Source organism: Rattus norvegicus, chromosome 6 (genome assembly GCF_036323735.1).
Source record: "Rattus norvegicus strain BN/NHsdMcwi chromosome 6, GRCr8, whole genome shotgun sequence".
NCBI classification, from domain to species: Eukaryota; Metazoa; Chordata; class Mammalia; order Rodentia; family Muridae; genus Rattus; species Rattus norvegicus.
Genome location: NC_086024.1, coordinates 93,127,349 through 93,153,968, shown reverse-complemented (window position 1 = coordinate 93,153,968; position 26,620 = coordinate 93,127,349). Strand labels below are relative to the sequence as shown.

The 26,620-nt window shown below is 41.4% G+C and overlaps 1 long non-coding RNA gene across 3 annotated transcripts in view; it reads right to left on the bottom strand.

Annotated features, from left to right (window-relative positions):
- LOC120103543 (uncharacterized) overlaps positions 1–25,406 on the bottom strand; it is a 68,182-nt gene extending 42,776 nt beyond the window's left edge. The window contains exons 1-3 of one of the 3 annotated variants that reach the window (XR_010052704.1): positions 25,278–25,406; positions 13,712–13,827; positions 2,527–2,611 (exon numbers count right to left, since the gene is read on the bottom strand). This is a non-coding gene — a long non-coding RNA (uncharacterized LOC120103543). Of the gene's footprint in view, positions 1–2,526; positions 2,612–13,711; positions 13,828–24,009; positions 24,098–25,277 lie in introns of those variants that run through there. The other 2 variants (XR_005505990.2, XR_010052705.1) reach the window with 2 other exon arrangements.
- Between the last annotated feature and the right edge of the window lie 1,214 nt (positions 25,407–26,620).

Here is a 26,620-nt window from a genome sequence, read left to right as displayed (position 1 = left end):
CGTGATTATGAAGGAATCCAAGAACTGAATTTCTCTATGTGAGGGACATGCTCTGATGGCAGCTCTGAGCCATTTTGTACAGTGAAAGAGTGAGTGAGTGACTGATCACGTGCACCTTTAGAGGAAGTCCAGAAAAGTCTGATTTCTGATACATGTTTCACACCACAGTATACACAGTACACTGTGCTGATGAGCACATTAAAATATTTTAAAACTTTGTTTTGTGTTGTTCTTTGAGACAGGGTTTCTCTGTGTAACAGCCCTGACTCTTTGAGGATCAGGCTGGCCTGGAACTCATAGAGATCCTCCTGCCTCTGCCTCTCAGGTACTGGGATTAGAGGCATGAGTCACCATGTCTGGCTCATTTTTAAAGACTGTCTTAAAAAATCATCTTAGGTGGGTATGGCATTGTGGGCCTGTAATCTGAGCATTCAGAAGGTACAGGGAGGAGGATCAAGAGTTCAAGGCCATTATCAGCTACATACAAATGAAAAACCAGCCTGGGCTAAAGTCTTGTCTCAAGTAACAAAACAAAACAACCACCTTTTAAAGAGAAATCTGCTGTTCCAACCGCCATTTTAGCAGACTCTTTGCAAGATGGTCCATCTATCAAGATGATCTGAGCTGCCTTGTATTGAGCTCCCTTTTGACTTTTTGTTCTCATTACTTAAGACTTTTCATTATGTAAATATATAAAAATGGTCTTGTGCATGCTTCCTGCTCTCCTTCCATTTCATATTTACGAGATTGAGAAGAAGTTAGACAGCAAGTGCTGAACGAGTGAACATTAATAGACTCACATATCAACTTATGTAAGAAATAGATTTTTATGAAAATTGAAGTTACATGCTTTGAAGCACAGTACATTGAGGATAATGAAGCTTAAAGCAAAGTTTGAGTTCAGAAATATATGAAATAAGAACACAATAATACACAGAAGTACAAAAGTAAAAGGTATAGTATATCAAAGTCCAGGGGAGTTTTTTTTCCTTAAGGCAAAAACTTCATGTCATAGCACCTCAGGGAACGGCTGTGGTTTTCATGTAGAGGTGTACCAGAGCCTGCACATAAAGAAGCTTTGTAAGCAGATGAGAGAAGCCCATTGTAGGAAAATTAATATCATGGAAACCAGCAAAATGCTATAGGAAGGTTTACCTCCCCCCCCACCCCTCTGAGACAAGGTTTCTTTGTGTAGCTTTGGCTGTCCTAGAACTAGCTCTGTAGACCAGGCCAGCCTTGAACTCAGAGAGTTCCTCCTGCCTCTGCCTCCACAGTACTGGGATTAAAGTCATGCATAATCACCTTCTGGCTAGATTTGCCATTTCTTGAGAGTTGGTTGTTAAACATCACTGGAACACTAGTAGTCAATTTGTCTGTTTAGGCTTATTTGCCTTTCCCCTCTGTTTGGAGTTGCAAGCCCATTGTAATAGTTAAACTGTATATGATTATTAGCTTAAACAGAAAGAGGGAAGATATATAGGAATTTTTATCAGCAACATGGATGCTCTGGGAAGGAATTACATAACATTTTGGAATGCTGACATGACATATACCCTTAATCCCTCTGGCTGGAATACAGACATACCTTTAGTACACACCATTAATTCTAAACAAACAATGATGTCTCAGGGGTAGACAAAGTGATGAATCAGAGAAAGATTTGACAGAATGAGTTAGAGATCAGATAGGCCCGACTCTCATGAAAACAGACAGGAAAGAGAGATTACTTAAAGACAAGTAGGGGAGAGAGAGATCAGATCAGTTCAGTTTAGTTCAGTTCAGTTCAGTTCAGTTCAGTTCAGTTCAGTTCAGTTCAGTCCAGTCCAGTCCAGTCCAGTTCAGTTCAATTCAGTTGTACTTAGTTTCGTTCAGTTCAGTTCAGTTCAGTTCAGTTCAGTTCAGTTCAGTTCAGTTCAGTTCAGAGGTGTTCAGTTTAGTGGAGTTTGTGGAGTTCAGAGGTAGTCTTTCCAAGCAGAGCAAGCTAAGAGAAGCTAAGAGAAGCCAATTTGAATCAGTCAGCTTGGAGGACAGTTTGAGCCAGAAGAGCTGAGTTGAGCCAGGTACAGTTTTGATACTAGGGTTAATGGAAGGGAGAAATGGGATTTCTTCTGTAAGCACTACTCAGTCCAGCACAACACATGTCATTTCTACTGTCTCAGTGGAAATAATTGGATTTCAGTTAGCTTGAATCTATGCTTCTCTTTTTAAAAATATGTTTCTAAGATTTTGGGATGAAGCTGTTTTTGCTGAAATATATAAAGCCACTAGAAATGGCAATTTTCTTGTCATCATTGTTAAATTATTGAGCAGAAATTCTCATGTGAATTCCTTGATAGGGGAAAGAGTAATATTATAGCTCTCTTGAAATGAGTTTTTAAGTTTGAGAATTAACTAGGTTATAATTTTATATTATTCAAGCAATTCAGCTGAATCCATCAGAGTAAGGGATAGACTACGTGTGAGTTAGCTTTTAGTTGCCCTGACAAAATTCCTGAGGTAAACAACTTAAAAGGAGGAAAGGTTTACTTTGGCTAATGGTTCAGTGAAGTTTCAGTCGGTGGTAGCTTGGCTCACGTCTCTCCTCTGGACCCCAGTTTAGAGATCCCATCACCTGTGAAAAACATTATCAATGTGAATCATGCCTTCAACACATGAGTATTTGGGGGATATTTAAGATCTAAAGCATAATAAACTCCAGCAGTAAGGTAATCCTGGGAGGATTACTTTTCTTAATAACAGGGAATTCTCATCTCCCAGAATGTGACGAATAACCAGATGGTGCTGTGTGTCATGAAAATGTCAAAGTTGTTGTGTGACTGTTCCATGTCTCTTAAGATGCATTTCTTCTTCCTCTGTTTCCCTTGAAGAAAGAAAATGCCTGCTGGCCTGGGGGTGGAAGTACATACCAGAAATTTCAACACATGGAAGGTTAAGGTGGGAGGATTATAAGATTGGGGCTAGTCTGGGTTACATGGTAAGATCTTGTTTCAAGACAAAAAAGGTTGCTGAATACTCTTGCGTTATCCAGTCATTTCTTAATATTCTAATCATATGGTATGAAACTTCACCTGTGAAAGCTTATGGGAGCCAAGAAGTGGAGAGGGTAATTTTAAGAAGATACTGGGGTGCTGATGACACTGAAATTTCTGATACTGGGGGCTGATGCTAGTAGTCTGTGCTGAGCCAGGTGTGGCTTTATCAAAGAGATTTAAGAGGTGTTTTAGTCAGTGTTTCATTCCTGCACAAAACATCATGACCAAGAAGCAAGTTGGTCAGCTCCCTGCACCCAAATCCCGTGGGAGGGAGAACTAGACCTTCAGAGGGGCAGACATGCCTGGGAAACCAGAGGAGACTACTCTCTGCACACATTTCTGACTGTAGAGGAAAACACCTAGTGCAATCTAGGACCCTTGCACACAGGGACCTAGAAGAGGTAGGGGCTGGCCCTTCTGGTTCTCGCCCACAGGGACAGCTGAAAGCCAGGAGACAGGAATGAATACACACCTGAGAACATAACACTCTGTTCCCATAACTGGCTGAAAGAAAACAGGAAAACAGGTCTACAGCACTCCTGACACACAGGCCTACAGGAAGGTCAAACCACTGTCAGAAACAGCAAAACAAGGTAACACCAGAAATAATCTGATTGCGAGAGGCAAGCACAGGAACCCAAGCAACAGAAACCAAGACCGTATGGCATCATCAGAGCCCAGTTCTCCCACCAAAGCAAACACTGAATATCCAAACACACCAGAAAAGCAAGATCTAGATTTAAAATCATATTTGATCATGATGATGGAGGACTTTAAGAAAAACATAAAGAACTCCCTTAGAGAAATACAGGAAAACACAAGTAAACAAGTAGAAGCTTTTAGATAGGAAACACAAAAATCCCTGAAAGAATTACAGGAAAACACAATCAAACAGGTGAAGGAATTGAAAATGGAAATAGAAACAATAAAGGAAGCACAAAAGGAGATAACCCTGGATATAGAAAACCAAAGGATGAGACAAGGAGCCGTAGATACAAGCATCACCAACAGAACACAAGAGATAGAAGAGAGACTCTCAAGAGTAGAAGATTCCATAGAAATCATCAATACAACTGTCAAAGATAATGTAAAACGGAAAAAGGTACTGGCCCAAAACATACAGGACGTCCAGGACACAATGAGAAGATCAAACCTAAGGATAATAGGTATAGAAGAGAGTGAAGACTCGCAGCTCAAAGGACCAGTAAATATCTTTAAAAAAAACCAGAGAAGAAAATTTCCCTAACCAAAAGAAAGAGATGCCCATAAACATACAAGAAGCCTACAGAACTCCAATTAGATTGGACCAGAAAAGAAACTCCTCCAAATCACATAATAGTCAAAACACCAAATGCACAAAACAAAGAAAGAATATTAAAAGCAGTAAGGGAAAAAGGTCAAGTAACATATAAAGGCAGACCTATCAGAATTACAACAGACTTTTCACCAGAGACTATGAAAGCCAGAAGATCCTAGACAGATGTCATATAGACCCTAAGAGAACACAAATGCCAGCCCAGGTTACTGTTTCCTGCAAAACTCTCAATTAATATAGATGGAGAAACCAAGATATTCCATGGAAAAAACCAAATTTGCACAGTATCTTTCTACAAATCCAGTGCTACAAAGGATAATAAATGGTAAAGCCCAACACAAGGAAGCAAGCTATACCCTAGAAAAAGCAAGAAACTAATCCTTTTGCACCAAAACAGAGAGAAGACAAGCACACAAACATAACCTCACCTCCAAATCAGAAGATAAAAGGAAGCAACAATCACAATTCCTTAATAGCTCTCAACATCAGTGGACTCAATTCCCAAATAAAAAGACACAGATTAACAAACTGGATATGTAATGAGGACCCAGCAATTTGCTGCCTACAGGAAACACTCCTCAGAGACAAAGACAGACACTACCTCAGAGTAAAAGGCTGGAAAACAACTTTCCAAGCAAATGGCCTGAAGAAGCAAGCTGAAGTAACCATTCTAATATCGAATAAAATTGATTTTCAACCAAAAGTCATCAAAAATGATAAAGAAGGGCACTTCATATTCATCAAAGGAAAAATCCACCAAGATGAACTCTCAATCCTAAATATCTATGCTCAAAATACAAGGGCACCTACATAAATACAAGAAACCTTACTAAAGCTCAAAGCTCATATTACGCCTCATACAATAATAGTAGGAGACGGTGCACGGAAGCTCCCGGAAACGGCGGCGCAGATCTTCCTGGTTGCTGCTGCCGCAGAGAGCTTGTGGGCAGCACCCCGAGAGCGAACTTGAGCCTCGGGACCACAGGTAAGACCAACTTTTCTGCTGCAAGTGACCTGCCTGGTGAACTCAAGACACAGGCCCACAGGAACAGCTGAAGACCTCTAGAGAGGAAAAACTACACGCCCGAAAGCAGAACACTCTGTCTCCATAACTGGCTGAAAGAAAACAGGAAAACAGGTCTACAGCACTCCTGACACAGGCTTATAGGACAGTCTAGCCACTGTCAGAAATAGCAGAACAAAGTAACACTAGAGATAATCTGATGGCGAGAGGCAAGCGCAGGAACCCAAGCAACAGAAACCAAGACTACATGGCATCATCGGAGCCCAATTCTCCCATCAAAACAAACATGGAGTATCAAAACACACCAGAAAAGCAAGATCTAGTTTCAAAATCATATTTGATCATGATGCTGGAGGACTTCAAGAAAGACGTGAAGAACTCCCTTAGAGAAACACAGGAAAACATTAATAAACAAGTAGAAGCCTACAGAGAGGAATCGCAAAAATGCCTGAAAGAATTCCAGGAAAACATAAATAAACAAGTAGAAGCCCATAGAGAGGAGTCACAAAAACCCCTGAAAGAATTCCAGGAAAACACAATCAAACAGTTGAAGGAATTAAAAATGGAAATAGAAGCAATCAAGAAAGAACACATGGAAACAACCCTGGATATAGAAAACCAAAAGAAGAGACAAGGAGCTGTAGATACAAGCTTCACCAACAGAATACAAGAGATGGAAGAGAGAATCTCAGGAGCAGAAGATTCCATAGAAATCATTGACTCAACTGTCAAAGATAATGTAAAGTGGAAAAAGCTACTGGTCCAAAACATACAGGAAATCCAGGACTCAATGAGAAGATCAAACCTAAGGATAATAGGTATAGAAGAGAGCGAAGACTCCCAGCTCAAAGGACCAGTAAATATCTTCAACAAAATCATAGAAGAAAACTTCCCTAACCTAAAAAAAGAGATATCCATAGGCATACAAGAAGCCTACAGAACCCCAAATAGATTGGGCCAGAAAAGAAACACCTCCTGTCACATAATAGTCAAAACACCAAACACACAAAATAAAGAAAGAATATTAAAAGCAGTAAGGGAAAAAGGTCAAGTAACATATAAAGGCAGACCTATCAGAATCACACCAGACTTTTCGCCAGAAATTATGAAGGCCAGAAGATCCTGGACTGATGTCATACAGACCCTAAGAGAACACAAATGCCAGCCCAGGTTACTGTATCCTGCAAAACTCTCAATTAACATAGATGGAGAAACCAAGATATTCCATGACAAAACCAAATTTACACAATATCTATCTAAAAATCCATCACTACAAAGGATAATAAATGGTAAAGCCCAACATAAGGAGGCAAGGTATGCCCTAGAAGAAGCAAGAAACTAATCGTCTTGGCAACAAAACAAGAGAAGAAAAGCACACAAACATAACCTCACATCCAAATATGAATATAACAGGAAGCAATAATCACTGTTCCTTAATATCTCTCAACATCAATGGCCTTAACTCCCCAATAAAAAGACATAGATTAACAAACTGGATACACAATGAGGACCCTGCATTCTGCTGCCTACAGGAAACACACCTCAGAGACAAAGACAGACACTACCTCAGAGTGAAAGGCTGGAAAACAACTTTCCAAGCAAACGGTCAGAAGAAGCAAGCTGGAGTAGCCATTCTAATATCAAATAAAATCAATTTTCAACTAAAAGTCATCAAAAAGGATAAGGAAGGACACTTCATATTCATCAAAGGAAAAATCCACCAAGATGAACTCTCAATCCTAAATATCTATGCCCCAAATACAAGGGCACCTACATACGTAAAAGAAACCTTACTAAAGCTCAAAACACACATTTCACCTCACACAATAATAGTAGGAGATTTCAACACCCCACTCTCATCAATGGACAGATCATGGAAACAGAAATTAAACAGAGACACAGACAGACTAAGAGAAGTCATGAGCCAAATGGACTTAACAGATATTTATAGAACATTCTATCCTAAAGCAAAAGGATATACATTCTTCTCAGCTCCTCATGGTACTTTCTCCAAAATTGACCATATAATTGGTCAAAAAACGGGCCTCAACAGGTACAGAAAGATAGAATTAATCCCGTGCGTGCTATCAGACCACCACGGCCCAAAACTGGTCTTCAATAACAATAAGGGAAGAATGTCCACCTATACGTGGAAATTGAACAATGCTCTACTCAATGATAACCTGGTAAAGGAAGAAATAAAGAAAGAAAATTAAGACTTTTTAGAATTTAATGAAAATGAAGGTACAACATACCCAAACTTATGGGACACAATGAAAGCTGTGCTAAGAGGAAAACTCATAGCGCTGAGTGCCTGCAGAAAGAAACAGGAAAGAGCATATGTCAGCAGCTTGACAGCACACCTAAAAGCTCTAGAAAAAAAAAGAAGCAAATACATCCAGGAGGAGTAGAAGGCAGGAAATAATCAAACTCAGAGCTGAAATCAACCAAGTAGAAACAAAAAGGACCATAGAAAGAATCAACAGAACCAAAAGTTGGTCCTTTGAGAAAATCAACAAGATAGATAAACCCTTAGCCAGACTAACGAGAGGACACAGAGAGTGTGTCCAAATTAACAAAATCAGAAATGAAAAGGGAGACATAACTACAGATTCAGATGAAATTAAAAAAATCATCAGATCTTACTATAAAAGCCTATATTCAACAAAACTTGAAAATCTTCAGGAAATGGACAATTTCCTAGACAGATACCAGGTACCGAAGTTAAATCAGTAACAGATAAACCAGTTAAACAACCCCATAACTCCTAAGGAAATAGAAGCAGTCATTAAAGGTCTCCCAACCAAAACGAGCCCAGGTCCAGATGGGTTTAATGAAGAATTCTATCAGACCTTCATAGAAGACCTCATACCAATATTATCCAAACTATTCCACAAAATTGAAACAGATGGAGCACTACCGAATTCCTTCTATGGAGCCACAATTACTCTTATACCTAAACCACACAAAGACACAACAAAGAAAGAGAACTTCAGACCAATTTCCCTTATGAATATCGATGCAAAAATACTCAATAAAATTCTGGCAAACCGAATCCAAGAGCACATCAAAACAATCATCCACCATGATCAAGTAGGCTTCATCCCAGGCATACAGGGATGGTTTAATAAAGGAAAAACCATCAACGTGATCCATTATATAAACAAACTGAAAGAACAAAACCACATGATCATTTCATTAGATGCTGAGAAAGCATTTGACAAAATTCAACACCCCTTCATGATAAAAGTCCTGGAAAGAATAGGAATTCAAGGCCCATACCTAAACATAGTAAAAGCCATATACAGCAAACCAGTCGCTAACATTAAACTAAATGGAGAGAAACTTGAAGCAATCCCACTAAAATCAGGGACTAGACAAGGCTGTCCACTCTCTCCCTACTTATTCAATATAGTTCTCGAAGTTCTAGCCAGAGCAATCAGACAACAAAAGCAGATCAAAGAGATACAGATCGGAAAAGAAGTCAAAATATCACTATTTGCAAATGAGATTATAGTATCTTTTAGTGATCGCAAAAGTTCCACCATAGAACTACTAAACCTGATAAACACCTTCAGCAAAGTGGCTGGATGTAAAATTAACTCAAATAAATCAGTAGCCTTCCTCTACACAAAAGAGAAACAAGCCGAGAAAGAATTTAGGGAAATGACACCCTTCATAATGGTCCCAAATAATATAAAGTACCTCGGTGTGACTTTATCCAAGCTTTTGAACGATCTATATGATAAGAACTTCAAGCCTCTAAAGAAAGAAATTGAAAAAGACGTTAGAAGATGGAAAGATCTCCCATGCTCATGGATTGGCAGGGTTAGTATAGTAAAAATGGCCATTCTACCAAAAGCAATCTACAGATTCAATACAATCCCCATCAAAATACCAATCCAATTTTTCAGAGAGTTAGACAGAACAATTTGCAAATTCATCTGTAATAACAAAGAACCCAGGATAGCTAAAACTATCCGCAACTATAAAAGGCCTTCTGGGGGACTCACTATCCCTGAACTCAAGCAGAATTTCAGAGCAATAGTGATAAAAACTGTATAGTATTGTTAAAGAGACAGACAGATAGACCAGTGCAATAGAATTGAAGACCCAGAAATGAACCCACACACCTATGGTCACTTGATTTTTGACAAAGGAGCCAAAACCATCCAATGGAAAAAAGATAGTATTTTCAGCAAATGGTGCTGGTTCAACTGGAGGTCAGCTTGTAGAAGAATGCAGATCGATCCATGCTTATCACCCTGTACAAAGCTTAAGTCCAAGTGGATCAAGGATCTCCAAATCAAACCAGACACACTCAAACTAATAGAAGAAAAAGTGGGGAGGAATCTTGAACACATGGGCACTGGAGAAATTTTCCTGAACAAAACACCAATGGCTTATGCTCTAAGATCAAGAATCCAGAAATGGGATCTCATAAAACTACAAAGCTTCTGTAAGGGAAAGGACACTGTTGTTAGGACAAAACGGCAACCACTAGATTGGAGAAATATCTTTACCAATCCTACAACTGATAGAGGGTTTATGTCCAAAATATACAAAGAACTCAAGAAGTTAGACTGCAGGGAGACAAATAACCCTATTAACAATGTGGTTCAGAGCTAAACAAAGAATTCATAGTTGAGTAATATCGAATGGCTAAGAAGCACCTAAAGAAATGTTCAACATCTTCAGGCATAAGGGAATGCAAATCAAAACAACCCTGAGATTCCACCTCACACAGTGAGAATGGCTAAAATCAAAATCTCCAGCAATAGCAGATGCTGGCGAGGATGTGGATAAAGAGGAACACTCCTCCATTGTTGGTGGGATTACAGACTGGTACAATTATTTTGGAAATCAGTCCGGAGGTTCCTGAGAAAATTGGACATTTCAGTACCTCAGAACCCAGCTATACCTCTCTTGGGCATATACCCCAAAGATGCCACAACATATAAAAAAGACACGTGCTCTACTATGTTCATAGCAGCCTTATTCATAATAGCCGGAAACTGCAAAGATCCAAGATGCCCTTCAACAGAGGAATGGATACAGAAAATGTGGTACATCTACACAATGGAATATTACTCAGCTATGAAAAACAATGACTTTATGAAATTCGTAGGCAAATGGACGGAACTGGAAAATATCATCCCGAGTGAGGTAACCCTATCACAGAAAAACACACACAGTGTGCACTCATTGATAAGTGGTTTTTAGCCCAAATGCTTGAATTACTCTAGATGCACAGAACACATGAAACTCAAGAAGGATGACCAAAATGCGGATGCTTCATTCCTTGTTTAAAAGGGGAACAAGAATACCCTTGGGAGGGGACAGGGAGGCAAAGTTTAGAACAGAGGAAGAAGGAATGCCCATTCAGAGCCTGCCCCACATGTGGCCCATAATATATAGCCAAACTAGATAAGATGGATGAAGCAAAGAGGTGCAGGCTGACAGGAACAGGATGTTTATCTCTCCTGAGACACAGCCAGAATACGGCAAATACATAGGTGAATGCCAGCAACAAACCAATGAAGCGAGAATGGGACCCCCGTTGAAGGAATCAGAGAAAGGACTGAAAGAGCTGAACGGGCTCGAGACCCCATATGAACAACAATGCCAAGCAACCAGAGCTTCCAGGGACTAAGCCACTACCTAAAGACTATACATGGACTGACCCTGGACTCTGACCTCATAGGTAGCAATGAATAGCCTAGTAAGAGCACCAGAGGAAGGGGAAGCCCTGGGTCCTGCCAAGACTGAACCCCCAGTGAACGTGATTGTTGGGGGAGGGCGGTAATGGGGGGAGGGTGGGGAGGGGAACACCCACATAGAAGTGGAGGGGCAGTGGTTAGGGGGATGTTGGCCTGTAGACCAGGAAAGGGAATAGCAATTGAAATGTAAATAAGAAATAACCAAGTTAATAAAGATGAAAAAAAAACCAAAAAACTAAACAAACAAAAAAAAAGAAGCAATTGGTGAGCAAAGGATTCATTCAGCTTATACTTCCACATTGACGTTCATCACCAGAGAAGTTCAGGACTAGAACTCAAGTGGGTCACGAAGTAGAAGCTAATGCAGAGGACACAGAGGGATGTTACTTATTGGCTTGCTTCCCCTGGCTTCCTCAGCTTGCTTTCTTATAGGACTCAACACTACCAGTCCAGGGATGGCACCTCCTACAATGGGCCCCTCCCATCCTTGATCGGTAATTGAGAAAATGCCTACAACTGGACCTAATCGAGGCCTTTTCTCAAGGGAAGCTCCTTTGTCTGTGATAACTCCAGCTTGTGTCAAGTTGACACACAAAATCTAGTACAGAAGGTGTCTTTAAATTAGGGTGTCTACCGTCAGAAGGAATTAAAAATAAATGCTTAATATCTCTCAAATTTAGTGGCACTCTTGTTTTTGATTGGTTTCAAGAAGCTATTATATATTTATGTGAATTTAATAGAGGGCCTCAAACATTTCCAAGAGAAAATAATTAAGAAATGAAGCCAATGCATCTAATCTTCTCATGTGTTATCCCTTTAAAAGGAGCCCTTTAAGTACTATTATAAGAGCTAGACTGTAATTCATAGTCTTCATCTTGCAGAAACACATGACACAGATTTAACAAAATGTTCCATACTTGTGGGTGCCTTTGATCATTTTTCTTGAAGCCCGAGCTTTAAAAGGACTCACATACGATCTAACACCCCAACGGAGCTTACCCGGCTCATGTTTGCTTTACGTCTTAACTCTTCTCAAGACACAACAAAACGGTGTGCAATAGTTATTACTGAGTACGACTTTAGCCTCTGGGTTTTCCTTCTATTACTGCTCTGTCTTCCTCCTGTTCCATCCCCTTCCTTTACCCAGGATGATTGTTTTTGGATCTTTTCTCTAAAAAGACCCTTTTCTTCTCATTGTGCTTCCCACCGCCGAAGTCAGAGTGCTTAGGCAATCTGCTTGTATCTCCTGCCATTGGCTTTCTTCTTCCAGAGGCTTTGCTGTAATAACTGGGTCATCTGCTTGGGATAAATGGGTTGTTCTTTGGGGTAGAAAGCATTGCAGCTGTTACTCTTACAGCCTCTGTCTGTCTTTCTATAGCGCAGAGCTGGGATTTAAGAAATAGTACAAATCATAATTGAACTCTCTAGGTAAGACTGACCTTGCACGGTACCTACAATTAGCTCCAGCAAGGGTACAAATGGGCTATAAATGACCAGGCTGAAGGTTAATTTAAACACAAGAACAGTTAAAAGTGGAACAGTTTGTCTTTTAGCCAAGATCAGAATTTTATGATTAATAAATGATTCTAAAATTAGGGATGTGCAGAAGAGAGATACCATCTGCAAAAACAGCCTTTGCTCTATGCCACCAGGAGCAGGGGTGTCTATATCCATATCCGTATGCACATGCTTCTTCATCAACATTTCAGTGTCTGTAAATGATCCCCACTGATGCCCACAGAGAGGACTAGACCAGGTAGTCTGCCTCCCACTGTGGATAAAAGTCACCCAATGGGCAATCAGACCAGAATCCTATCTATTCTCATTCTCACTCCTCCTCCTCCTCCTCCTCCTCCTCCTCCTCCTCCTCCTCCTCCTCCTCCTCCACCTCCTCCTCCTTCACCTCCTCCTTCTCTTCCTGCTCCCCTCCCCTCCCTTTCCCTCCCTTTACACACTCTCTTTATATAAACTCTCCTTCCTTCTCTCTCCATATCTGTCTGTCTGTCTGTCTGTCTGTCTGTCTGTCTGTCTGTCTGTCTGTCTATCTAAAACTATTGAAAAGTCTTTTCTTATTTTTACCATTGAGTCAGGAGGCAAATCTAGGTAAAATTTGATAACTACTCACACTCATTCTGTACAACCACGGGTACTTGACATTATCAGTGGGCCCCTTAAAACTGTACCTAAAGCATATCTAGTTAATTCACTAGACTGAAAACTCCCACATATGTGGTTATTAGAGGGTTTTAAAATGGCCTAAATTCTCTTTTGTTAAAGAGCACTGAACCATTGTTACCCATAAGAGGTGAAGGGGGCAGAATTTGAGCCACTCAAATGATTTCAAGAGTCTATTTCTAAAGGAAGTCAGTGGGGATTTTATACCCTAAACACTCAGAGACCTATGTCTTTCCATCAACCCTGGAGATGACTCTTAAATATTCCTTCCTCTATGGATGCACAGCCTTCCCCCTTATGAGTTTTCTCACCCAATCAGTCATGAACACTCTCTGGTTGTCTTTTCTTACTGTCACCCTCTCCATTCTCATTCTGTATAACACATCCTTATCATAATCATTTTTCTGCAACCCTATTCATTTTATCAGTGATGATAGCTACTTACAGAAGATCAGGAGGTTTTGTCTGGTTGAACAGAATGAGGGGAGGGCTGGGATCTTTCTCTAGTCTTGCAGTCAGGTGGTTATAATTGCTGTGAGCTTAGTTTCTTGTTGCCTGGAGCTGGGAAGGAAATTTAATAAAGCAAGGGTCCTTGAAGTGTTCAGTAAATGAATTTTTCTTAACATCTATTAGCTTCTGCTTTGCATGTACATGTGCTGGTGGCAGGGGTGGCAGTGTATGTGTGTGTGCAATGACATGCAACATGACATTCAGAAGTCAACTTTTGAAAGTCAGTTCTTGCCTTTCACCTTGTTTTTAGAAGTAGGGTCTCTCTTCTTTCTGTCACTGCATTGAGTAACTAGCCAGCCTGGTAGCTTATGGCTGTTTCTCCTCCCCTGTCTATCTCCCTGCAGGAGTGCTAGGATTGTACGTGTGTATTTCTGTATCTGGCATTTTACATGTGTACTAGGCTTTGAACTTGGGTTGTCACATTTGCACAGCGAGCACTTCCGCATGACCTCTGTCTTCACAGCTATTAGACTTCTGTGCATTACCTCTATAACAGAGTTTTAACACCATCTACTCTTGGGTCCCCTTCCCCACACCTTTCAATTTCACAAATGAGAGAGCTCAACTTAAGTGTCTATTATAACTTGTCTCGCATTGCTCTGTTATTAATGAGAAGATACCTTGATTCAATCTATTGTCTCTGTTTAGGGTACTACTGTCCTGTCTACCAAATCTTTACTTGCTACATCTCTCCAGTTCAGCTGCGTTCAAACCAGAGTGGGATTTTACTCTTGTACAATGAAAATCCTGTCCACTTGATTCTACTCTTAGTTTCTTTTTTGTCCCACAAATATCCTCCCATTCTTTCATTTTAAAGTTTTACTCATTTGTGCCATGAGTTGGGAAGAAAGTAAATTTTTTTCCATCTTTATTAAATTGGGTATTTCTTATTTACATTTTAAATGTTATTCCCTTTCCCAGTTTCCAGGCCAACATCCCCCTAGCCCCTCCCCTTCCCCTTCTATATGGGTGTTCCCCACCCCATCCTCCCAACCATTACTGCCCTCCCCCAAAAATCCTGTTCACTGGGGGTCCAACCCTGGCAGGGTCAAGGGCTTCCCCTTCCATTGGTGCTCTTACTAGGCTATTCATTGCTACCTATGAAGTTGGAGCCCAGGGTCAGTCCATGTGTAGTCTTTGGGTAGTGGCTTAGTCCCTGGAAGCTCTGGTTGGTTGGCATTGTTGTTCATATGGGGTCTCAAGCCCGTTCAGCTCTTTCAGTCCTTTCTCTGATTCCTTAAATGGGGTCCTGTTCTCAGTTCAGTGGTGTGCTGCTGGTATTCGCCTATGTATTTGCTGTATTCTGGCTGTGTCTCTCGGGAGAGATAAATATCCAGTTCCTGTCAGTCTGCACCTCTTTGCTTCATCCATCTTATCTAGTTTGGTGACTGTATATGTATGGGCCACATGTGGGGCAGGCTCTGAATGGGCGTTCCTTCAGTCTCTGTTCTAAACTTTGCCTCCCTATCCCCTTCTAAGGGTATTCTTGTTCCCCTTTTAAAGAAGGAGTGAAGCATCTGCATTTTTATCATCCTTCTTGAGTTTCATGTGTTCTGTGCATCTAGAGTATTCGAGCATTTGGGCTAATATCCACTTTTCAATGAGTGCATACCATGTGTGTTTTTCTGTGATTGGGTTACTTCACTCAGGATGATATTTTCCAGTTCCATCCATTTGCCTATGAATTTCATAATCATTGTTTTTGATAGCTGAGTAGTATTCCATTGTGTAGATGTACCACATTTTCTGTATCCATTCCTCTGTTGAAGGGCATCTGGGTTCTTTCCAGCTTCTGGCTATTATAAATAAGGCTGCTATGAACATAGTGGAGCATGTGTCTTTGTTATATGTTGGAGAATATTTTGGGTATATGCCCAAGAGAGGTATAGCTGGGTCCTTAGGTAGTGCAATGTCCAATTTTCTGAGGAACCTCCAGACTGATTTCCAGAGTGGTTGTACCAGTCTGCAATCCCACCAACAATGGTGGAGTGTTCCTCTTTCTCCACATCTTCGCCAGCATCTGCTGTTGCTGGAGTTTTTGATCTTAGCCATTCTCACTGGTGTGAGGTGAAATCTCAGGGTTGTTTTGCTTTGCATTTCCATTATGCCTGAAGATGTTGAACATTTCTTTAGGTGCTTATCAGCCATTCGATATTCCTCAACTGTGAATTCTTTGTTTAGCTCTGAACCCCATTTTTTTAGGGTTATTTGTCTCCCTGCGGTCTAACTTCATGAGTTCTTTGTATATTTTGGATATAAGCCCTCTATCAGTTGTACGATTGGTAAAGATGTTTCCCCAATCTGTTGGTTGCCGTTTTGTCCTAACCACAGTGTCCTTTCCCTTTGCAGTTTTATGAGATCCCATTTGTGGATTCTTGATCTTAGAGCATAAGCCATTGGTGTTTTGTTCAGGAAATTTTCTCCAGTGCCCATGTGTTCGAGATTCTTCCCCACTTTTTCTTCTATTAGTTTGAGTGTATCTGGTTTGATGTGGAGGTCCTTGATCCACTTGGACTTAAGCTTTGTATAGGGTTTGATAAGAATGGATCGATCTGCATTCTTCTACATGCTGACCTCCATTCTCTCTTTTTTTCCATTAGATGGTTTTGGCTCCTTGAAAGTAAATTTTAAAACCAGGTCCGGAGTGATGATGGGCAACTTAACCTATCTATTGAGTTTGTGTGCTCACTATCTACGCCAATAGGTGGACAGCTATTTAGTTCCTGGGCACAGTAGGCCATAGGAAACTTCAATTCTTTTCTCTATTCCCACCTCAGTTTATTCTGCTCTTCTTCATTGCTGGGTTTCTCATATTTAGTCTCAGTTCAACTCACAGTTACATTATGTATGATGTTTGCTGTTTATGATGCATACTAGCATAATAGCAACTTGGTATAATTTACTCTGTCTTCCTAATGAAAGACATTCATTCCTACCTTGAGATTTGGCACTATCACATGACCTGTTTTGGCCAATGGAATGTGAACACATGTGACTTAAGAAATGTGAACTCAAAGGGAGCTACCGGATAAACAGTTCTCTGCACCCAAATCCCATGGGTGGGAGAGCTAAACCTTCAGAGAGGCAGACACGCCTGGGAAACCAGAAGAGACTGCACTCTGCACACATCTCTGACGCCAGAGGAAAACACCAAACGCCATCTGGAACCCTGGTGCACGGAAGCTCCCGGAAAGGGCGGCGCAGATCTTCTTGGTTGCTGCTGCCGCAGAGAGCTCGTAGGCAGAACCCCACGAGCGAACTTGAGCCTCGGGACCACAGGTAAGACCAACTTTTCTGCTGCAAGAGACCTGCCTGGTGAACTCAGGACACACAGAGGCAAAATTCCTAGGACCGGGCACTTCCTGTGTTTACCGGGAGTCCCAAACCCACGGATCCCGGCCCGCAGCAGCTCTCTGCTCCCAGACCCCATGGGAGAGAGACCTCACCGCCTGGTCAGGTGGGCACTCTCGAGGCTGCAGAGCGGAAGAGACCACCAACACTGCCCAGTCCTGCCCACATCCCTGGCCCAAGAGGAAACTGTATACGGCCTCTGGGTTACCTTGGGGGAGGGCCAAGGAGCGGCAGGACCCCTGCGCCTGAGACACCACTGGAACCTGAAGGGACAGACCGGATAAACAGTTCTCTGCACCCAAATCCCATGGGAGGGAGAGCTAAACTTTCAGAGAGGCAGACACACCTGGGAAACCAGAGGAGACTGCACTCTGCACACATCTCTGACGCCAGAGGAAAACACCAAATGCCATCTGGAACCCTGGTGCACGGAAGCTCCCGGAAAGGGCGGCGCAGATCTTCCTGGTTGCTGCTGCCGCAGAGAGCTCGTGGGCAGCACCCCACGAGCGAACTTGAGCCTCAGGACCACAGTTAAGACCAACTTTTCTGCTGCAAGTGACCTGCCTGGTGAACTCAAGACACAGGCCCACAGGAACAGCTGAAGACCTGTAGATAGGAAAAACTACACGCCCGAAAGCAGAACACTCTGTCCCCATAACTGGCTGAAAGAAAACAGGAAAACAGGTCTACAGCACGCCTGACACACAGGCTTATAGGACAGTCTAGCCACTGTCGGAAATAGCAGAACAAAGTAACACTAGAGATAATCTGATGGCGAGAGGCAAGCGCAGGAACCCAAGCAACAGAAACCAAGACTACATGGCATCATCGGAGCCCAATTCTCCCACCAAAACAAACACGGAATATCCAAACACACCAGAAAAGCAAGATCTAGTTTCAAAATCATATTTGATCATGATGCTGGAGGACTTCAAGAAAGACGTGAAGAACTCCCTTAGAGAAACACAGGAAAACATTAATAAACAAGTAGAAGCCTACAGAGAGGAATCGCAAAAATGCCTGAAAGATTTCCAGGAAAACAGAATCAAACAGTTGAAGGAATTAAAAATGGAAATAGAAGCAATCAAGAAAGAACACATGGAAACAACCCTGGATATAGAAAATCAAAAGAAGAGACAAGGAGCTATAGATTCGAGCTTCACCAACAGAATACAAGAGATGGAAGAGAGAATCTCAGGAGCAGAAGATTCCATAGAAATCATTGACTCAACTGTCAAAGATAATGTAAAGCGGAAAAAAGGTACTGGTACAAAACATACAGGAAATCCAGGACTCAATGAGAAGATCAAACCTAAGGATAATAGGTATAGAAGAGAGCGAAGACTCCCAGCTCAAAGGACCAGTAAATATCTTCAACAAAATCATAGAAGAAAACTTCCCTAACCTAAAAAAAGAGATACCTGTAGGCATACAAGAAGCCTACTGAACTCCAAATAGATTGGACCAGAAAAGAAACACCTCCCGTCAAATAATAGTCAAAACACCAAACGCACAAAATAAAGAAAGAATATTAAAAGCAGTAAGGGAAAAAGTCAAGTAACATATAAAGGCAGACCTATCAGAATCACACCAGACTTTTCGCCAGAAATTATGAAGGCCAGAAGATCTTGGACTGATGTCATACAGACCCTAAGAGAACACAAATGCCAGCCCAGGTTATTGTATCCTGCAAAACTCTCAATTAACATTGATGGAGAAACCAAGATATTCCATGACCAAACCAAATTTAAACAATATCTTTCTACAAATCCAGCACTACAAAGGATAATAAATGGTAAAGCCCAACATAAGGAGGCAAGCTATGCCCTAGAAGAAGCAAGAAACTAATCGTCTTGGCAACAAAACAAGAGAAGAAAAGCACACAAACATAACCTCACATCCAAATATGAATATAACAGGAAGCAATAATCATTGTTCCTTAATATCTCTCAACATCAATGGCCTTAACTCCCCAATAAAAAGACATAGATTAACAAACTGGATACACAATGAGGACCCTGCATTCTGCTGCCTACAGGAAACACACCTCAGAGACAAAGACAGACACTACCTCAGAGTGAAAGGCTGGAAAACAACTTTCCAAGCAAATGGTCAGAAGAAGCAAGCTGGAGTAGCCATTCTAATATCAAATAAAATCAATTTTCAACTAAAAGTCATCAAAAAGGATAAGGAAGGACACTTCATATTCATCAAAGGAAAAATCCACCAAGATGAACTCTCAATCCTAAATATCTATGCCCCAAATACAAGGGCACCTACATACGTAAAAGAAACCTTACTAAAGCTCAAAACACACATTTCACCTCACACAATAATAGTAGGAGATTTCAACACCCACTCTCATCAATGGATAGATCATGGAAACAGAAATTAAACAGAGACGTAGACAGACTAAGAGAAGTCATGAGCCAAATGGACTTAACAGATATTTATAGAACATTCTATCCTAAAGCAAAAGGATATACCTTCTTCTCAGCTCCTCATGGTACTTTCTCCAAAATTGACCATATAATTGGTCAAAAAACGGGTCTTAACAAGTACAGAAAGATAGAAATAATCCCATGCGTGCTATCCGATCACCACGGACTAAAACTGGTCTTCAATAACAATAAGGGAAGAATGCCCACATATACGTGGAAATTGAACAATGCTCTACTCAATGATAACCTGGTAAAGGAAGAAATAAAGAAAGAAAATTAAGACTTTTTAGAATTTAATGAAAATGAAGGTACAACATACCCAAACTTATGCGACAAAATGAAAGCTGTGCTAAGAGGAAAACTCATAGCGCTGAGTGCCTGCAGAAAGAAACAGGAAAGAGCATATGTCAGCAGCTTGACAGCACACCTAAAAGCTCTAGAAAAAAAAAGAAGCAAATACATCCAGGAGGAGTAGAAGGCAGGAAATAATCAAACTCAGAGCTGAAATCAACCAAGTAGAAACAAAAAGGACCATAGAAAGAATCAACAGAACCAAAAGTTGGTTCTTTGAGAAAATCAACAAGATAGATAAGCCCTTAGCCAGACTAACGAGAGGACACAGAGAGTGTGTCCAAATTAACAAAATCAGAAATGAAAAGGGAGACATAACTACAGATTCAGAGGAAATTCAAAAAATCATCAGATCTTACTATAAAAGCCTATATTCAACAAAACTTGAAAATCTGCAGGAAATGGACAATTTCCTAGACAGATACCAGGTACCGAAGTTAAATCAGGAACAGATAAACCAGTTAAATAACTCCTAAGGAAATAGAAGCAGTCATTAAAAGTCTCCCAACCAAAAAGAGCCCAGGTCCAGACGGGTTTAGTGCAGAATTCTATCAGACCTTCATAGAAGACCTCATACCAATATTATCCAAACTATTCCACAAAATTGAAACAGATGGAGCACTACCGAATTCCTTCTATGAAGCCACAATTACTCTTATACCTAAACCACACAAAGACCCAACAAAGAAAGAGAACTTCAGACCAATTTCCCTTATGAATATCGACGCAAAAATACTCAATAAAATTCTGGCAAACCGAATCCAAGAGCACATCAAAACAATCATCCACCATGATCAAGTAGGCTTCATCCCAGGCATGCAGGGATGGTTTAATATACGGAAAACCATCAACGTGATCCATTATATAAACAAACTGAAAGAACAGAACCACATGATCATTTCATTAGATGCTGAGAAAGCATTTGGCAAAATTCAACACCCCTTCATGATAAAAGTCCTGGAAAGAACAGGAATTCAAGGCCCATACTTAAACATAGTAAAAGCCATATACAGCAAACCAGTCGCTAACATTAAACTAAATGGAGAGAAACTTGAAGCAATCCCACTAAAATCAGGGACTAGACAAGGCTGTCCACTCTCTCCCTACTTATTCAATATAGTTCTCGAAGTTCTAGCCAGAGCAATCAGACAACAAAAGCAGATCAAAGAGATACAGAGTGGAAAAGAAAAAGTCAAAATATCACTATTTGCAAATGAGATTATAGTATATTTAAGTGATCCCAAAAGTTCCACCAAAGAACTACTAAACCTGATAAACACGTTCATCAAAGTGGCTGGGTATAAAATTAACTCAAATAAAACAGTAGCCTTCCTCTACACAAAAGAGAAACAAGCCGAGAAAGAAATTAGGGAAACGACCCCCTTCATAATAGACCCAAATAATATAAAGTACCTCGGTGTGACTTTAACCAAGCAAGTAAAAGATCTGTACAATAAGAACTTCAAGACTCTGAAGAAAGAAATTGAAGAAGACCTCAGAAGATGGAAAGATCTCCCATGCTCATGGATTGGCAGGATTAATATAGTAAAAATGGCCATTTTACCAAAAGCAATCTACAGATTCAATGCAATCCCCATCAAAATACCAATCCAATTCTTCAAAGAGTTAGACAGAACAATTTGCAAATTCATCTGGAATAACAAAAAATCCAGGATAGCTAAAACTATCCTCAACAATAAAAGGTCTTCAGGGGGAATCACTATCCCTGAACTCAAGCAGTATTACAGAGCAATAGTGATAAAAACTGCATGGTATTGGTACAGAGACAGACAGATAGACCAATGGAATAGAATTGAAGGCCCAGAAAGGAACCCACACACCTATGGTCACTTGATTTTTGACACAGGAGCCAAAACCATCCAATGGAAAAAAGATAGCATTTTCAGCAAATGGTGCTGGTTCAACTGGAGGGCAACATGTAGAAGAATGCAGATCGATCCATGCTTATCACCCTGTACAAAGCTTAAGTCCAAGTGGATCAAGGACCTCCACATTAAACCAGATACACTCAAACTAATAGAAGAAAAACTAGGGAAGCATCTGGAACACATGGGCACTGGAAAAAATTTCCTGAACAAAACACCAATGGCTTATGCTCTAAGATCAAGAATCGACAAATGGGATCTCATAAAACTGCAAAGCTTCTGTAAGGCAAAGGACACTGTGGTTAGGACAAAACGGCAACCAACAGATTGGGAAAAGATCTTTACCAATCCTACAACAGATAGAGGCCTTATATCCAAAATATACAAAGAACTCAAGAAGTTAGACCGCAGGGAGCCAAATAACCCTAATAAAAAATGGGGTTCAGAGCTAAACAAAGAATTCACAGCTGAGGAATGCCGAATGGCTGAGAAACACCTAAAGAAATGTTCAACATCTTTAGTCATAAGGGAAATGCAAATCAAAACAATCCTGAGATTTCACCTCACACCAGTGAGAATGGCTAAGTTCAAAAACTCAGGTGACAGCAGATGCTGGAGAGGATGCGGAGAAAGAGGAACACTCCTCCACTGTTGGTGCGGTTGCAGACTGGTACAACCATTCTGGAAATCAGTCTGGAGGTTCCTCAGAAAATTGGACATTGAACTGCCTGAGGATCCAGCTATACCTCTCTTGGGCATATACCCAAAAGATGCCCCAACATATAAAAAAGACACGTGCTCCACTATGTTCATCGCAGCCTCATTTATAATAGCCAGAAGCTGGAAAGAACCCAGATGCCCTTCAACAGAGGAATGGATACAGAAAATGTGGTACATCTACACAACGGAATATTACTCAGCTATCAAAAACAATGACTTTATGAAATTTGTAGGCAAATGGTTGGAACTGGAAAATATCATCCTGAGTGAGGTAACCCAATCATAGAAAAACACACATGGTATGCACTCATTGATAAGTGGCTATTAGCCCAAATGCTTCAATTACCCTAGATGCCTAGAACAAACGAAACTGAAGATGGATGATCAAAATGTGAATGCTTCACTCCTTCTTTAAAAGGGGAACAAGAATACCCTTGGCAGGGAATAGAGAGGCAAAGATTAAAACAGAGACTGAAGGAGCACCCATTCAGGGTCTGCCCCATATGTGGCCCATACATATACAGCCACCCTGTTAGACAAGATGGATGAAGTAAAGTAGTGCAGGCCAACAGGAGCCGGTAGATTGCTCCTGAGAGACACAGTCAGAGTACAGCAAACACAGAGGCGTATGCCAGCAGCAAACCACTGAACTTTGAACAGGACCCCCGTTGAAGGAATCAGAGAAAGAACTGGAAGAGCTTGAAGGGGCTCGAGACCCCATATGTAGAAAAATGCCAAGCAACCAGAGCTTCCAGGGACTAAGCCACTACCTAAAGACTATACATGGACTGACCCTGGACTCTGACCCCATAGGTAGCAATGAATATCATAGTAAGAGCACCAGTGGAAGGGGAAGCCCTGGGTCTTGCTAAGACTGAACCCCCAGTGAACTAGAATGTTGGGGGAGGGCAGCAATGGGGGGAGGATGGGGAGGGGAACACCCATAGGGAAGGGGAGGGGGGGAGGGAGATGTTTGCCTGGAAACCGGGAAAGGGAATAACACTCGAAATGTATATAAGAAATACTCAAGTTAATAAAAAAAAAAATGAAGTGTGAACTCCTGTTGGTTCATCCTCTCATTCTTTTTGTAACAGGAGTTTTTGTTGCTCCCACTTGAGTTCTAGGTGAGGAAACACACATTGCTGCCATGCTTGCCCTGTGTCATGAGTACAGCGCAGATGTTTGCTGTGAGCCTAGGAGAGACTGTGGAAATCCTACCCTCTGAGTTTTGCCCCGTAAAACCTCATTTTCTCTGTGCTACTCTTGTTTCTCAGATTTAAACTGCTTTAGTTTTTTTCAATGTTATTTCCTTCATTATTATTGTTAGTGTGCAAATTGTGTGGTGTGTATGTGAGTTTAGGCATACGAGTGTCATAGTGTACTTGTGGGGTCACAGGACAAGTTTCAGGAGTGGGTTCTCTCCTTTCACCATGGGTCTGGGGATTGAACTCAGATCATAAGGCTTGTGTGGAAAGGTCTTTTACCTGATGAGCCATCTTGACTGCCCAGCTTCCTTTAGTTCCTAAATTCAGGTGTTTGAGAAGGCTTCTATGCTAACAGCGTGGTTTTGAGGAAGGAACTGGATGCATCACAAGGCTCTAGCCTTACCAGTATATTATCCACAGATGAGGTCATAGTCTAATGACATCATTAGGAGGCAGTGTAAACCACAAAGTAGAGTCTTACAGGAGAAAATAGGTCACTGAGTGCATTGGCTAGGTTTTTTGTGTCAACCTGTCGCAGACCAGAATTAACTGAAGGGAGGAAACATCGTTGAGGAAATGGCTCCATAATATCTGTCTGTAGGTATTGTTTTAATTAGTGATTGATGGGTGGGGCCATTTCTGGGCTGGTTGTTTTGGGTTCATGGCTGAACAAGCCACAGAGGGGGAGACAGTAAGCAGCACTCCTCCATAGCCTCTGCATCAGCTCCTGCCCCCAGGTTCTTGCCTTTATGGGTTCTGGCCCTGACTTCCTTCAGTGATGGCCCATGATGTGGAATTGTAATCCAAATAAACCCTTCCCTCCTCTACTTGCTTTTGGTCGTGGTGCTTCAACATACCAATAGTAACCTAATACACTGAGGATTTTCCCTGAAAGGGTGCCTTGTCCTCTTCTGTCCTGCTTACTGATAGTGATGAGGGCAGCTGTCATGTCCGTCTGTCTCTGTCTAACTCACTGCTGACTTAAAAGCAGTGAAGCTTGCTGGCCATGGACTGAGACCTTTGCGATTGTGAACCAAACCGTCCTTTCCTTAAGTTAATTCTTCACAGCAATGAAAAGTGATAGACAACCTTCTCCCCAAATACTGCCCAAGGCTCTGTGGCTATCAAGGCAGCTGTGGGTGTTACTTAGGCGGCCATTGTCTTTCAGGGCACCCTCTGTGGGCATGCCACTCTGTTTTGGATCTCAGTAGCCTTGCTCTTCAGAAAAAGCTGCAGTCACTTCTTTTCCTTCTTGGGGCATGTGGTCAAGAGGCAAAACCAGGTTCCTCTGTGCATGAGACATGTAGGCCCCTCTCTCTTGCCAATGTCCCTAATTTGTGAGTATCTTTTTATCTTGGGGATTCCCTTCACATTTCAAATTTCTGCAAGGAAATCTTTAATCTCAAATTCCCTTCCTAATAGATACATACATACATACATACATACATACATACATACATACATACATGCTAAGACTTGTAGCTTTCTGTTTTCTTGTCTTACACTTGGTTTACCCTGAGGCAAGGAACAGAGCCAATTCTACTTACTTAATTGCAGTGGACAGGAGAGGGAAAAATCAGAGAGCAGAAAAATAAGTTACTATTTCAGATTGCCACTTAGTCGCGTTTCTATTTTAAGGTGGCGTCTCCCAACCTCAGCAGTACTGACTTTAGAGCGAGACAAATCTTTGTTGTGGGCAGCTGTCCTGTGTTGTCCTGGTTGCTTAGCAGCAGCCGTGGTCTCTGCTTGCCTGGTACCGGTAGCCTTCTTTCCCCTTCTATGATATCAGAAGTGCCCTCAGATGTTGTCTGTGGTCTTCAGGAGAACAGGTGGAATCACTCCCGTCCGAGCGCGACTGGTTAAAAGACTGCTCTTCGCTCTAACCTTTGTTTTCTCTAAGATTTAGCAGGGCGTTTAACACATGGTAGATACTTAGTAAATATTTTCTGATTGGAGGAGTTTAATTATTGGATTCTATTTTCATTTCAACTGGGGCTGTAGCTCATCTTGAAGGGGGAGGTGAGGGAAAACTCTTGTTTGCCCTCCTTAACCACGGTTTCTGCCTCTCTGTAGGTTCACGATGCAATGAGTGAGTGCTAATGCTAGTCACTGCTAGAGAGGAAGTCTAAGGAAATTCTGAGCCCAGTCACTCAACCTGCATGGGGATTAACGCAAAGCTGGCCGGCACCGAACACTCATGAGAAGGAACAACACGATAAATAATTTATATGCTGGAGACGAAATCCTTGCGAGGTCATGAGTCACCTGTAGCGCTCTTCCATAGTTACGCTCCTTGGATTCAGTGCTGGAGTGATTAGCAAGAGTGGAAAAGGATGAAGAGGCAGTCGTAATGCCCCCATGATAATAAAGTCCCGCATGCAATCATGCACTTTGGGAGACCTTTCTACAATGAGAGGAGTTTTTCCGTGAAGGGAGAGGCTATCTCCACAACCTTCCTTAGCAGGGGTGAAGATTCCACACTAGACAAGGGAAGAGATTATACATTTTTTTCTGAGTTCTGTATGTTTGCATGTTAGAGGTAGGGAAGACATTTACAGCCATGTTGCCATTTATGTCTTATAGGAAATTAATCCTACCTCTTAGACACAATGGCAGCACAATTGTGAAGGCAGGCAGACTAGCTGGGGATTAGCATTGCTTGTGTTGGGTGCCTCTCATTGGTTAAAGTGGAGGGAGGCACTTTTATCTTTAGACACACCACAGATAGCCTGTCATCTCAGGCTTTTAGAAATTTAAATATGCGGGCGCTTGGCAGAACAGATATCTCTGCAACCTTTCTTAATAACAACAGGCTGCTATTCTGTGCCTGCGGTACAATTTAGCAGGTACATCTCATTTTGGCGTATGTGTGAAAAGGAAAACCCTATGT